Source organism: Lycium ferocissimum, unplaced genomic scaffold (genome assembly GCF_029784015.1).
Source record: "Lycium ferocissimum isolate CSIRO_LF1 unplaced genomic scaffold, AGI_CSIRO_Lferr_CH_V1 ctg14182, whole genome shotgun sequence".
NCBI lineage: Eukaryota > Viridiplantae > Streptophyta > Magnoliopsida > Solanales > Solanaceae > Lycium > Lycium ferocissimum.
Genome location: NW_026715318.1, coordinates 13,959 through 29,067, shown reverse-complemented (window position 1 = coordinate 29,067; position 15,109 = coordinate 13,959). Strand labels below are relative to the sequence as shown.

General features: G+C 40.0%; 1 pseudogene; it reads left to right on the top strand.

Moving 5' to 3' along the window:
- Nucleotides 1–5,624: 5,624 nt before the first annotated feature.
- On the top strand, nucleotides 5,625–11,150 carry LOC132042230 (uncharacterized; annotated as a pseudogene).
- The last annotated feature ends 3,959 nt before the right edge of the window (nucleotides 11,151–15,109 follow it).

The window sequence follows — 15,109 nt, the reverse complement described above, 5'->3', positions numbered from 1 at the left end:
GGTATCAGAGCCTAGTATAGATTTGTTCCAACAAATCTAGTCTTGGGTTTGGTATTCACAAAAAAAAAAAAAAAATCTGGAAAAAAATATAATCCAAAAGTCGTTTGAATTCCTTGTTTTGTTGTTGATTCTAGTGTTAGATTCAAGTTCCTTACAGTTCTTAAGGTTCTAAATCTGAAGTTTTGAGTTAATTAAAGTTAGATTTTCAATTTCCACCATTGTTAGACCTTGAAACTTGAAGACTCAAAGTGGGTCTTATAGAAGAGGTTGAAATTGAGGGTTGAAAGTTGTTGGATTGATTTCTCCTAGTTAAGAAGGGCAAGAATCCAAAAAATTTGAAAGATTTGGAGTATTACGGTGTTCTTGATCTATTTGGTGAATCTGATTTTTTATGTTTTGAATACTTGTGTTCTTGAGTGTTCATAAATATTTTGTGAATATTCATGTGTGTTCTTGATAATTTCTGATTTACTAACTTTGTTTGATCTAATTTTGGTGATAAGTTAAGCTTTCAAGGTGTTAGGGAGTGTGAAAGTCAATTTTGGAAGTCAAAGGGACTAGTCAAGAGTTGATTCCCAAGGAGTTAGTGCATTGAACCCCTCCAAAACGTGGAGAAGGGGCTGCACTCATTAGGAGAAGTCAAAAATCAGTTTGGGGTGTGTGAAAGGGTGTAGGCAAACAAATAGTCAAACCATTAATTGACACAAGTTCCCAAGTTAATTCTTGGGGAGACTAACAGTCACCTTGAGAAAAGAGTGTCCAAGTTCCTAATCACCTCTTAGGAAAACGAGAAGTCAAGTGTGCAAGTCCCTAGTCATCTTTTGGGAAGACGAGAAGCTACATTGAAACTTGTAGTAATTAAATTCCAAGACAAGTTGGTCAAAGGCTATTAATTAGTAAGACTTAGGGGGCTGCCTTGCACATTTTAAGGGGGATTGGGAAGCTTCTTCATCCTTTCTTTGTGACATAACTTCTAGCTAGTATCCATTGAGTAATTACCTACTCAAAGTTTACTAGTTCTTGAGCTATAACTTTTTCCGTGCTAATTCTTTCAAGCTTTTTTCGTTTTAACTCGTCGTGAATTGTTTGACTCAAGTGCGCCACAATTAAAAGAGTTGTCCAACTATAGAGCCCATAATCTCACTCTAATCCCGAAGAGGTAGCATTTTTTGCATAATTTGGGAGATTGAATAGGAGTTGGTCAATTCCGAGGAAGCCAAGTACTACAAGACGGAGTGAACCAAACCTATTGTATCATTGAGTGAACCGAGCGCCACCCAAATAAAATAAGGGAGTGAGTAAGGTGATTTTTAACTCATAACCTTTTCTTTGAGCTTTGTTATGCAGGTATGACGGACCAAGGTGCAATGAGGACTAAACCCGTTCAATCAGAAGTAAGAACTAGATGGCTTACACAAAGGAGAGGACCACTATTTCCAAGAAAAGGAGAGAGATTGCCTAAGCCAAGGTTTCAAAAATTGAAGGTGAATGTTTATGGGTATAATGGCTTTGATCTAGAGCTTGACGATTTGTGTGACTCCACATTCATCTCTCCTTAACACGATGATTGGTTGAATTTGACATGGGTTAAAAAGAGATATCCATATGACTATAATGGGTATCAAGTTGAGTGGATGGTCAATGATGCAAGCCCACTTGCCTCAAGGCCATTTACAAGGAGCCAAGCCCGGGAACTACAACACTTGCAAAGCCTATTCATGAAGCGGGAGGCTCTTGAGTATACTTTTGATGAGCACCTTGGATCCCAAGTCCATTTGTTGATGAAGATTGCTTGGGGAGAAGAAGAGGAAATGGGAAGTTACCACAATGGCTAAAAGAGGAGGAGTTGGCTATTCTTGCAAAGGAGATTTCAAGATTTTGAAGAAAGAAGAATAGCCAAACAAGGCCCTTGTCTCATTAAGGGTGTTTATGTCATTTTGCTTTCTTTTATTTCTAGCATAGTATAAATAGTTCTCTTCTTCTTCATGGAAGACTTAGACTATTTTGAATATTCATATTTGATATTGTAAAACTCTTGAGAGTTGAGAGATTGTGAAACCTTTGATTGAGTGTTTGTTGAGAGGGTAGGTTATTAGGGAATTCTAATCCCTCTTGGTCATCCTAAGAATTTGGTTGCTTCTTATTCTTAAATTTAGAGGTATTAGTTTTCTATAACTTTAATTGCTAAATTGAGTCTAAGTTGTGTCAAATTATCTATCTCTTTTATTTCTTGCATTTTCTTGTTGTTTCGTTTCGATTATTGCATCAATTGGTATCAGAGCTTGGATTAGATTTGTTCTATCAAATCTAGCCTAGGGTTTGTTACTATATATATATAAAAAAAAAAAAAAAAAAAAAAAAAAAAACTGGAAATTTTCCACCAAAAACCCCAAAAATTTTGTGTTTGTTTTGTTATTTTGTTATTAGATTCTTATTCCTTAGTACGTTAGGGTTTCAAATCTTCAAATTTTGTGTCATTCGGGTCAATATTGAAGAATCTACCATTGTTGGGTTGAAGCTTTAGAAAAAGTTGAAGAACAACTTGGTGGGTTTTGATTTGTGACGAAAATTGGGAGTTGATAACCATTGGGCTTTGTTCTACTAGGTTAAGGGAGCCTAAATCCGAAATTTGGGGGTAAAATGAGTTGATTTGAAGGTAGCTAGATATTTGAATGTTCATGTGTTCTTGAGCTATCTTCATAGATTCAAGTGGAGAAGAAGACCCAAAAGGAAAGTTAGATCCAAAAGTTTATACCCAAATTTTGGAAAAGTATTTTTCTACCCCAAAAGGGTAAATACTAGGTTGAGTGGGCCTAAGAACGTCATCGGATCCAAAAAATTTGGTCCAAAATTCGAGAAATTCGAGTTCAACACGAAAATCGGCGAAGCCGGAACATTGCAAATTACGGACCGTAAATCACTTTCGGACCGTAATCCGTGGTCGTAAACTTGGATCTTGAAATAGTAGCTCACCGGAATTTGGCATCCTTGTTAAATACGGACGTAAACCCAAAATACGGACCGTAAACCACAATACGGACCGTAAATCACAATACGGACCGTATTCCCCAGTCGTATAAAAGGAACAAGGATTGGAGCATTCTGCCTAGAAAAGACATCGTTAAATACGGACCGTAAAATCACAATACGACCCTTATCTTGTGGGTCGTAAAAGGCAAGGAGCATTCTGTTTTGGGCATCACTAAATACGGACACAAAATACGGACCGTAAACCACAATACGGACCGTATCTGTCAGCTCAAACCGTATACTCCAGGTACCTTTTTCAATTCCAAATTTCATTTCAACCCACTTTCATTTCTCAAAAAATTCTTGATCCTTAGTTGATGGTCTTGTGTCCCTAATCCTTTGGTAGGGAACAAAAAAAAAAAAAAAAAAAAAAAAAAAGAGAGTATAGAAATTTTAAAATTTCCATTATTTCAAATTGATACCTTGGATCATTTGGGACTTCAAGATCACGATTTCAAGTTATCACCTACCCGGGCCCGAAATTCGATTTATTTTCCAATTTTTAGCATTCCAATTTTCTTGTGTCTCTCAACTAGTAGCCATTTAGTAGTTGTTCCTACTTGTGTTTGCTAGTTCTTGTGTCCGCATTTCTTTCGTGCCAATTCTTTCGTGCTTTTCTTCGTTTTTGCTTCGTTGTTAATTCCTTGGTTCAAGTCCGTTAGATTGCATTGAGTCGTCCGTCTTTCTTAGTCTAACAAGAATCTATTCCGACCAAGAGTAGAATTTGAACCCTTGTGACTAGTCGACATTAACAAGCACACAATCTTTGGCGGAAGCAATTTGTGAGGCATATTAAAGGTGCGCACACTTGAGCGATTGTGAGTTGATTTTACTAATCTAACGTGTTTGCTTGTTTTGTTGAGTGTCTTTAATAGGTACCATGGCTACGGAGGATGAAACACAAGTTCCCACCGGGGAACTTACGCTAGTTGATGTAATGAGGGCCTTACAAGCCTTGAACGATAAGGTTGGTAGTATGGATGGTCGAATGGAAAACTTGGGAAGTAGGGTGGAAGCAATTGAAGGAGGTAGTAGGGAGGTCTCGTATTCGCCCCGAGTGTAATACCAAGGGGGCACAAGTGGAGCTACTCTAAGCACTTCACTTACATTGTCACCCGGCACCTTCCATCATCTATATAACCCCACTCCCCAAAACACCCCCCAAAACACAACTCTCACCCCACCAAACAACATTCCCATTGGCCAACGGAACAATCCACCCCCACAAGATCAAACTCCAAATGACCCACATCCAAATGATCCACCCCCAAATGATCCACACCTAAATGCACCTATGCCACCCCAACACCATCCAAACATCCAACAACCAAATGATGATGAGATAGAGGAAGCCATACTCGAGCATGAACGATATGGTGACCAAGGTTGGAGGCAACGAGGGCAAGCACAAGGAGGTTATCGAGGGAGGGGTGGAAGGCATGGTCCTAACCCTCACATGGGTAGGCAAAGAGGGTACCAAGCTTGTGAAGGGTACCAAGGTCGTGACCATCAAGGTTATGATGACGATGGAGATTTTATGGGAATCACGGTTATGGAGGAGGGCGAGACACGAGTCTCAATTCTATCAAGGTTACTCTCCCAATCTTCAAAGGAGGAAGTGACCCCGATGCATTTCTTGATTGGGTGATGCATTGTGATAGAATTTTCTTGACGAATGACATGTCCGAGGTGAAAAAGGCGTCTTATGCCATTGCTCAATTCGAAGGGTATGCCTCCACATGGTGGGAAACTCAAGTGAAGGCTAGAAGAATTATTGGGCTTCCTCCCACACCTACTTGGGATGAATTGAAGGATGCCATGCGGCGTAAGTATGTCACCGAACGCTATAAGCAAGAACAACTCAAGAAGGTGTATACTAAGGCAAAGCAAAAAGAGTGTGGAAGAATACTATGATGAGTTCCAAATTGTCAAGATGAGAATCGACTTTGACGAGGATGAGCTAAATGCTATGACTCGGTTCCGAGCCGGGTTAAATTGTGAGATTGTCTCACAAATGAGACTCCACAACTATGAGAGCATTGAAGAGACTCTTCAAGCAGCTATTGAAATAGAGGAGGGTCTCAAGGAAGACAAAATCAATAAGTCAAGGGGCTATGTGAGTTCATAGAACAATAACAAAGAACGAGGAGCTTCCTCCTCCAATCGGCAAAAGACTAAGGCCCCCATACAAGAAGCCAAGAAATCATTTGTGAAGAATTCTCAAGTTGAGAAGCAAGTTGACAAACAACCTCCGAAGTTTGCTCCAAAAGAAGGAGGTACGAAAACTCCTATTCAATGCTTTAAATGTCATGGCTTCGGTCATAGAGCAAGTGAATGCCCTAATCGTAGAGCGTTTATTTTGAGAGACACTTATAGTGAGGATGAGGGAGAATGTGAGGAAGGAGATGATGAACTGAGGGCGATCATGAGAATGAACAACATGATAGTGAAGGGGATGGTGTTGAAGGCGATGACGAGCCTATTGTACCTCTCTATGTGGTGCGAAGAACCATGATAAGCAAAGCAATGGATGACCCAAGTCAACGTGAAAATCTCTTCCACACAAGTGCATCATTAACCAAAACACTAGCATCATGATCATTGATAGTGGGAGTTGTGCCAATGTTGCTAGTACCACCCTTGTTGATTTCTTGAAACTTCCCACCACCCGCTATGAATACCCTTACAAGCTTCAATGGCTCAATGAATGTGGTGAATTGAAGGTGACTAGGCAAGCTATCATCAAATTCACGGTTGGGAAGTATCACGATGAGGTGTTATGTGATGTTGTTCCCATGCAAGCGTGTCATCTTCTACTTGGCCGACGATGGCAATATGATAGGTCCGTCAACCATAATGGGAGAACTAACCAATACACCCTTGTCCACAATGGTGTCAAACATGTCTTGAATCCCATGACCCCCTCCCAAGTGGGTGAGATCTATAACAAAATGAGGGAGTTGAAGGAGAAGGGTCGTAGTGCATTGCAAAAGAAGAATGTGGGGGAAGAGGGAGTAGAGGAGAGTAGTTCTCAAGAGTTGAGTGGAAAGAACGGAGAGCTTAGAGGAAAACCAAGGTGTCTCTTTTGGCGAATTGTGGGGAAATTAGGGAGGAATTGGGGAGCGTCAACCGGTGATTCTCCTCATGCATAAGGACTATGCATTGCACACTAATGAACTAACCCCTTTTTTTTCCTAGTTCTATTTCTTCTCTTTTGCGGTGAATTTGATGATGTGTTCCCAACGGAACTCCCAAAGGGTTTACCACCCCCGAGAGGAATTGAACACCAAATTGATTTTGTCCCGGGTCTCAACTACCAAATAAACCGACTTATGAGCCAACCCGGATGACACTAAGGAGCTTCAAAGGCAAATAGATGAACTCCTTGAAAAGGGAGTTGTGCGAGAAAGTATGAGCCCACGTGCCGTGCCCGTGATTTTGGTGCCAAAAAAGATGGATCATGGCGCACGTGTGTTGATTGTCGTGCCATCAACAAGATAACGGTAAAGTATCGCCATCCCATACCTCGTCTTGATGACATGCTTGATGAGTTGAATGGTTCATGCATATTCTCTAAGATATCTTAGGAGCGGGTATCATCAAATCCGGATGAATCCCGGAGATGAGTGGAAAACCGCATTCAAGACCAAGTTTGGTCTATATGAAAGGTTGGTGATGCCTTTTGGTCTCACTAACGCTCCTAGTACTTTCATGCGTTTGATGAATCATGTGATGAAACCTTTTATTGGCAAATTCGTGGTTGTTTACTTTGATGATATTTTGGTGTATAGTAAAACCATGGATGAGCATGTTATTCATTTGAAATGTGTGTTTGAAGTGCTTAGACGAGAACAACTTTATGCCAATGTTGATAAATGTTCCTTTTGTGTGGATGAAGTTGTTTTCTTGGGATTTGTTGTGAGCTCGGGGGGTTGAGGTTGATGAATCCAAAATAGAAGCCATAAGAAATTGGCCCACTCCAAAATCCATTGGAGATGTACGAAGCTTTCATGGCTTGGCTAGTTTCTATAGGCGTTTTGTTAAAGGATTTAGTACCATAGCCGCTCCTTTGACCGAGGTAATCCGAAAGGACAAACCTTTTTCTTGGGGTACGGAGCAAGCTAATGCCTTTGACACTTTAAAACAAATGCTTAGCTCCGCACCATTGTTGCAATTACCCGACTTTGACAAAATATTTGAGATTGAATGTGATGCAAGAAAAGTGGGTATTGGAGCCGTTTTAATGCAAGACCAAAAGCCCATAGCCTATTTTAGTGAAAAACTCAAGGGAGCGACTTTGAATTATACTACCTATGATCTTGAGTTGTATGCCTTAATTCGTGCTTTGGGAAATTGGCAACACTACTTGTGGCCCAAAGAGTTTGTGATTCGGACCGACCATGAGTCCTTAAAGCATCTTAAGGCCCAAGGTAAGTTGAACAAAAGGCATGCCAAATGGGTTGAATTCCTTGAATCCTTCCCTTATGTAATCCAATACAAAAAGGGAAAGGATAACGTAGTGGCGGATGCCTTATCAAGGAAACATGTTTTGATCAATACTTTGTCTTCCAAATTGATGGGTTTTGAGAGCTTGAAGACATTGTATCCCGAGGACCCCGTCTTTGCGCCAATCTTTCTAGAATGCGAAGAATGGGAAAGGGAAAGGTGGCTTAGGGATAGATCTTCTACTCCCTATTCTAAGTTTGATGGTTTCTTGTTCAAGAACAAGCGACTATGTGTGCCTACGAGCTCGAGGGAGTTATTTGTGAGGAGGCACACAATGGGGGATTGATGGGACACTTTGGGATTGACAAGACAATGGGATTCTTGAGGAGCAATTTTATTGGCCCCACATGCGGCGGGATGTGGCCCGAATTTGTGGCCAATGCCTTGAATGCCAAAAGCTAAATCTAGGCTTCAACCCCATGGCTTGTACACTCCCCTCCCCATCCCTCAACAACCTTGGTTTGATATTTCAATGGACTTTGTGATGGGATTGCCTAGGACAAAAAGGGGAAAAGATAGCATCTTTGTTGTTGTTGATCGTTTTTCGAAAATGGCCCATTTCATTGCTTGCCATAAGGTTGATGATGCTCCCCATATTGCTTCCTTGTTTGTTGAAAATGTGGTTAAATTGCATGGCATTCCCAAGACAATTGTAAGCGATAGGGACCCCAAGTTCCTTAGCCACTTTTGGAAAGAATTGTGGGGTAGGCTTGGAACGAAGTTGTTGTTTTCCACCTCTTGCCACCCACAAACCGATGGCCAAACCGAAGTTGTCAATAGGACTTTAGGTTCTATGCTTCGGGCCATGGTAAAAGGGAAGCTAGCCTCTTGTGAAGACCAATTGCCTTTAGTAGAATTTGCATATAATAGAGTTATTCATAAGACTATTGGCATGTCACCCTTTGAGGTGTTGTATGGTTTTAACCCCACTAACCCCTTGGATCTAACGCCTTTGTCTCAAGATGTGGTATTGAGTTTAGATGGTAACAAGAGAGCCGAAGCTATGAAGAAGATCCATGAGAAGGCAAGGCTCCAACTTGAAAAGAAGAATCAAAAGGTGGCGAAAAGGGCAAACCAAGGGAGAAAAAGGGTGGTCCTTGAACCGGAGATTGGGTGTGGGTGCACTTCCGAAAAGAAAGATTTCCAAACAAGAGGAAGACAAAGTTGATGCCGCGTGGGGATGGTCCCTTTGAAGTCCTTGAGAGGCTTAATGATAATGCCTACAAAATTGATCTCCCTCCTAATATCAAGTTCACAACACCTTCAACATTTGTGACCTATCTCCCATGGAAATGGAAAGTGATGAACCATCAAATTTGAGGACAAATTCTCTTCAAGATGGGGAGAATGATGCAAGCCCACTTGCCTCAAGGCCATTTACAAGGAGCCAAGCTCGGGAACTACAACACTTGCAAAGCCTATTCATGAAGCGGGAGGCTCTTGTGTATACTTTTGATGAGCACCTTGGATCCCAAGTCCATTTGTTGATGAAGATTGCTTGGGGAGAAGAAATGGGAAGTTACCACAATGGCTAAAAGAGGAGGAGTTGGCTATCTTGCAAAGGAGATTTCAAGATTTTGAAGAAAGAAGAATAGCCAAACAAGGCCCTTGTCTCATTAAGGGTGTTTATGTCATTTTGCTTTCTTTTATTTCTAGCATAGTATAAATAGTTCTCTTCTTCTTCATGGAAGACTTAGACTATTTTGAATATTCATATTTGATATTGTAAAACTCTTGAGAGTTGAGAGATTGTGAAACCTTTGATTGAGTGTTTGTTGAGAGGATAGGTTATTAGGAATTCTAATCCCTCTTGGTCATCCTAAGAATTTGGTTGCTTCTTATTCTTAAATTTAGAGGTCTTAGTTTTCTATAACTTTGGTTGCTAAATTGAGAGGTCTTAGTTTTCTATCTCTTTTATTTCTTGCATTTTCTTGTTGTTTCGTTTCGATTATTGCATCAGTCAAGGTGGTAATATCTCATGGAGATTATGTTGAAACGGTCCGATGTGATGTGTTTCCCCTAAAAATAAGTCACTTATGCTTTGGACAACTTCGGTTTCGAAAACACGACGTTCCAAATGTACGAGATTGGATAAGGTATGTCATGGACGAGGAAGGATGGCCTCTCTTTCCATTCCCACTTTCGAAAGAAAATCCCAATAGTGTATATGTCTCTTCTATGCCTATAGGGGAGTGTAATGCCATGCAAAATGGGAAGTTCGGGTTGACTGGAATGAGTGGGCTGCCACAAAAGAAACAAGAGAATGGAATTGAAAAGAACATGAGAGAAAAGAAAAATAATGAGGGAGATGAAGTTCTTCACTCTAACACTCACAATGTTTCTTTTTCCTCTAGTTGTTTGAATTCTTTTGTAGGTATCAATGGAAACAATCTTGAGAATGAGCCTCATACAATGGAAACTCATGAAAAGGATGCAACAATTTCGGAAGAGCGAGAATTGTCCAAAAGCGGGACTTGAAGGTAAAGAAGATCAATCTTGTGAGCCTAAAGGTACTTCTAAACTGACTTTAGATGCTAATGTTAAGCATGTTAATTGTGTGAGTATGACTAAGGAATTATCTTGTTTGGGCTTAAAATCTTCTTTGTCTTGTGATGATAAACTGAATGAATTTTGTGGAGATACACTAGTTGTTCTTGGTTGTGATCCCGAAACCGAAACTACTTGTGAGTTTGATGTGATGAAAACTAGTGTTGACACTTGTGATGAGAGTCTTAATGCAAAAGACACAACTTCTGTGGTTGGAAGGAGTAAAAACAAGTTGATTGATTTTAATGTTTTGTCTTTAGAAAGCAATCTTGAACCTTATATGTGTGTGAGTAATATTCCATTATTAGTTGATGATTATTTTGGATATGATGGAATTGTTGGCCATAAATGTGATTGTTTGGAATTAGGCACACCACCCATGTTTGATAAGGAAGAAAGCAATTCATCTTTGAGTCTTTCTAATGTTGAATCTACGCATGATAATGAAATTGACTTAAATGATGAGTTTGAACATGTGGAATTCAATGATGATATGAACTTGGGTGAGACCTTTCTAGTGAAACTATTTTTACCCAGATGCTTGTTTGTTCAATGATGAGTTTATATTTCTTAATACTCTTTCTTGTGATGGAATTAACTCCTTGTTGGATAGTTCACTTGATAAAGGACATTGTCTTGGAAAGGAAAGTGTGGGAAGTTGCTTAAGTAATAAATCTTCTTTGTGTGGTCCAAATCGTGATCTTGTGCTTAATAGTATTCATGATTGTGAAAGTGAACTTACTGATGGTGAAGTGACCTTGAGTAGCACTTTTCTTTACTATTTGTTTGCGTATGATGAGGGTCATGATTGTTTTAGGAGCTTTTGTGATGTGGAGGACTTAAAGTATGACTTTGAGTGTGCTAGACATGTAGGAAGTGATCTTAAAGATGATTGGGAAAGTAGTGCAGAATTCTTTAATAGTGAAGAAGAATGTGAGGATGAGTTCTCACTAGGAGCAGAATTTGAGTTGAAATGTCTAGGTGTGAATAAACTTGAAGCGGAAAAGGAAAGTAGAATGGTGGATGCTTGTTCTAGTGTCTATTACTTTACTTATTGTGATCCTTAAATGGATCACTCACTTGAGATAGGCTATACCAAGTTCCTTACCTTGAAATGTGGAAGTTATGCATTTGAATCACAGGATAGTAGTCACGATCTTAGAGGTAAAATTCTTCCTTTTGATAAGTTTGATTGCTTATTTGACTTTTTTGTGGGTACTTGTCAAAGGAAAAGACGAGAGAAGTATGAGAAATCTGGTCATTACACATGGTTTGATCTCTTTGATGTTTCTAAGATCAATGATGGCACATATTCTTACCTCATGATTCATGCTTCTCTGAGTACTCTTGTAGTAATTGGATACATCATTGTCACTCTTGTTTGTTGTTACTATTCGAGTTACTAGTAGATATGCTTGAGACATATGCTAAGCTTGATGTGTTGACCATTTTTGTTTTTGACCCGGAATTGATCATATGGTTTATAACTTGTTGGAATTGATGACTTTGGGGTGGTGGTACATTACTTCGGTATTGGCAGTTGAGTTATTCTACTTGTTTTGTACTTAGCCTTGGAAAGAATTTGGTGTATTTTAAGGTGAATCAAGTGGAGAGCCATTGGAAAGATCCTCCCTGGAAATCATTGTGGTATGCGACCACGACTTGTAAACTCCATGAAGATGGTAGGTTTTCTTGGCTCATGCTTCTTCTTGGGCTTTCCAAATCCATGACGGTAATCTCTTATTATCTTTGGGCAGTTTTGTAGCACTCTAGTTTTATATCATGATTATTCACTCATGTTGCTACTTAATTGTTACCCGATTGAGACTTGGAAGCTACACATACTCATTCTCGTCCATGTTTTGCAGGGATCGAATTTGAGGACAAATTCTTTTCAAAAGTGGGAGAATGATGTATATAGCCATGATGATGATCCAAGCGTGCCATAATGATGTGGTTGAGGTTGATGCTGCGGTCGAGGTTGATATTAATGTTGTAATTTCGAGGACGAAATTCTTCCAAGAAAAGGAGGATGATGCAATCCAAATTACCATGGTGACGACTCAAGTGTTCAAGCGGAGATCTAAATTGAAGCTCGAGAGGATGTGGATTGAAGCCCAAGATCCTTGCCAGAAAGAACAAGTCTAGCGGCCCAAATTAGGACTTCTAGAAGCTCTAGTGTGAACATGAGGGGGGCTGGTCTAATGTGAACGAAGGAAGCTTCCCTTTTTGTGTTTTCTAGGCTTATTAAAGGCTATTTTGACTTTCATAATGTATAGTGGCTTTCTAGGCTTCTAGGAGTATGCATTTTGTAGTCTTCTATGCACCTAGAAGACTATACTTTCATTTATTTCTTTTGACTAGTATATTTTAAGAATCTTATTTAAAGGTGCTTGTAAATCATTTGAGGGAAACCTATCTTTGAATATTGAATATTATTGAAACCCTTTAGTCTTGAATGACTAGTGTTAATTTGGTGGAGTCCAAATTGAACAACCCCCGTTTGATCTAACAATTTGCAAGAGATGGCTATTCTCTTGAGGATTGTTCGAATAGGATAGGTGCCTTTTGATCCTTTTGGGAGGTAACTAGGACTAGTTCTTCTAGTTATTGTCCAATTGTTATTCAAATTGTGTCTTCTTTCTATCTTTGTTATTTTTCTTGCATCATTTCCGAGACTTGTTCTCGTCGACTAGTTTGATCTCCGATCCTTATGGAACCTCCTTAACACTTGTTTGTTACCTCATTAACAATCTAAAGGAAGTTATAACTCTTCTTCAAAATATCTTTAAGTCATCACTAACTCGTTACTCATAAATTCTTCCCGATACTTATCATAAGCCTTGCCTTCCCACGACCAACCACGTCTTGGTTCGATACCCGCAATCTTTCTCGTCTAACATCGAATGTCTTTGAAATCTTACTTAAGGTCGTCAAATGTTATTTCTTACTTATCGAAACACCATATGCTTCGTACTCTTCACTAGTCTATTCACTGTGCATCAACGGAAAAAAATTTTGAAGTGTAACAATCTTGTTGGTATGTGGGTGGAAGCCACAACTCTATGAGCTCAATCAAGTCGTTCCAAGTTGGGAGATCATAGATGTGTTGTTGAGCTCTTTGTAACTTCTTGGATTCCCACCAAGTAGAAGCATACCCCTCAAATTGAGTGAGGGCATACTTTGCCTTAAATGCCTCGGACACATTGTTTGTGAGGAAGATGCGCTCACTTTGCAATTTCCATTCAAGGAACTCTTCCGGATTGCTACCTCCTTGGAACGTAGGAAGGAACACCTTGATGGTGTTCAAATTCCATTCATTATCTTGCCATCTTCCCCGGTCCTCATAACCTTGGGCCCTCCCTAAGTTTACATGACCTTGGAATCTAGGATCATGGCCCAGAAACCTCTTAAAACCTCCTCTTCCTCCCCTCCCCCGGTTATTCATTCCTCCACGCCGCCCTCCTTATCGGTTATCATCCCACCACCTACCTTGTGGATAGTCATCATACTCCTCTTCATTCATGGGGTATTGGTAGTGGCGTTGGTATCGGTTTTGGTTAGGAAAGGGATCTTGTGTTTGGACTTTGGGTGGAGCTTGGGGTGTTTATTGTAAGGTTACTTGAGGGATTGCCTCATTCGGGTTGTGTTGGTAAACGTGGGGATAGGTTTTTCGATTAGTGTTTTGGAATGTGGAGTTTTGGGATGTGAGGTTGGTTGTTTGGGGTGGTGGAGCTCTTTGGGTGGAGGTGGTTGTGGTGTTGGGATCGCACAAGGCATGTGCTTGTCCCGGAGTAATGGTTGGAGTGGTATCTTGTGTTTTATCCCCATCACCTTCATTCCTAGAACGGGGAGTGCCATTCTACTCGAACCCTCCATTTGAACTTTCTCAATACTCACCATCCGTTCATCCATACCCTTCAACTTCCCATTCACACCATTCATCTCTCCTCTCATCTCTTCTATAACCGCTTGCATGCCCGAAATTTGATTCATGATCATAGCCAATGAACTTTCTATGGATGACATATCTACTACCTCTTGCGTCCTATTACCTTGGTTAGACATGATGACCTGCAAAACTAGCAAACAATATTAGCAATAAAAGCCTCACCTCACTCGTATTGAACTCTCAACCTTACCACACGTCGTGCTCTTTCGAAGTTGTTGATGAATCACTCGTCCAATCGAATTCACACGTTGCTTATCCTTTGTGGTAGAATGGATTCTTGTTTAGATGAATGACGGACGACTCAAAAGCAAAACGGACGAGAGCCAATAAAGTTTCAACGAAGAAAAGCTTGAAAGAAATTAGCACGAAAGAAATGCGGACACAAGAACTAGTAAACACAACTAGGAACAAACTACTATGTGGCTACTAGTTGAGAGACACAAGAAATTGAGATACTAAAATTGAAAAATAAATGAAATTTCGGGCCCGGGTAGGTGATAATCTGAAAATGGGATCTTGAAGCCTCAATTGATCCAATGCATCAATTTGAAATAACGAAAATTTTCAAAATTCTATACTTTTTTTTTTTTTGGTTCCCTACCTAAGGAATAGGGGAACAATTACTTACAATCAAGGCTCAAGAAGTTTTGAGAAATGAATTGAGGTGAAATGAAAATTTGGAATTGAAAATGTACCTCAAATTCATGGATTGGGTTGTGGAATTTATACGGTCCGTATATAATTTACGAACCATAAAAGCTGTCCGTAGAACAGGGACAGAAACTCAAAAATTTGGTACCAAGTTTACGGACCAAAATCTACGGGCCGTAAAATTTTTACGGTCCGTATTTTCCCACCGTAAATCACTTACAGAATGTAATTTTTGGGCCTCCAATTTTACGGACCAAATTATACGGACCGTAAAATTTATACGGTCCGTATATGGGACAAAGATAGTGGCTTCAGTGATTTCGTATTCGAACTCGTGCTCCTTGAAATTTGGGCCGAATTTTCTTGGATCTGATGACGCCTTGGGCCCACACAACCTAGGACTTGCCCTTTTTGGCCCAACAA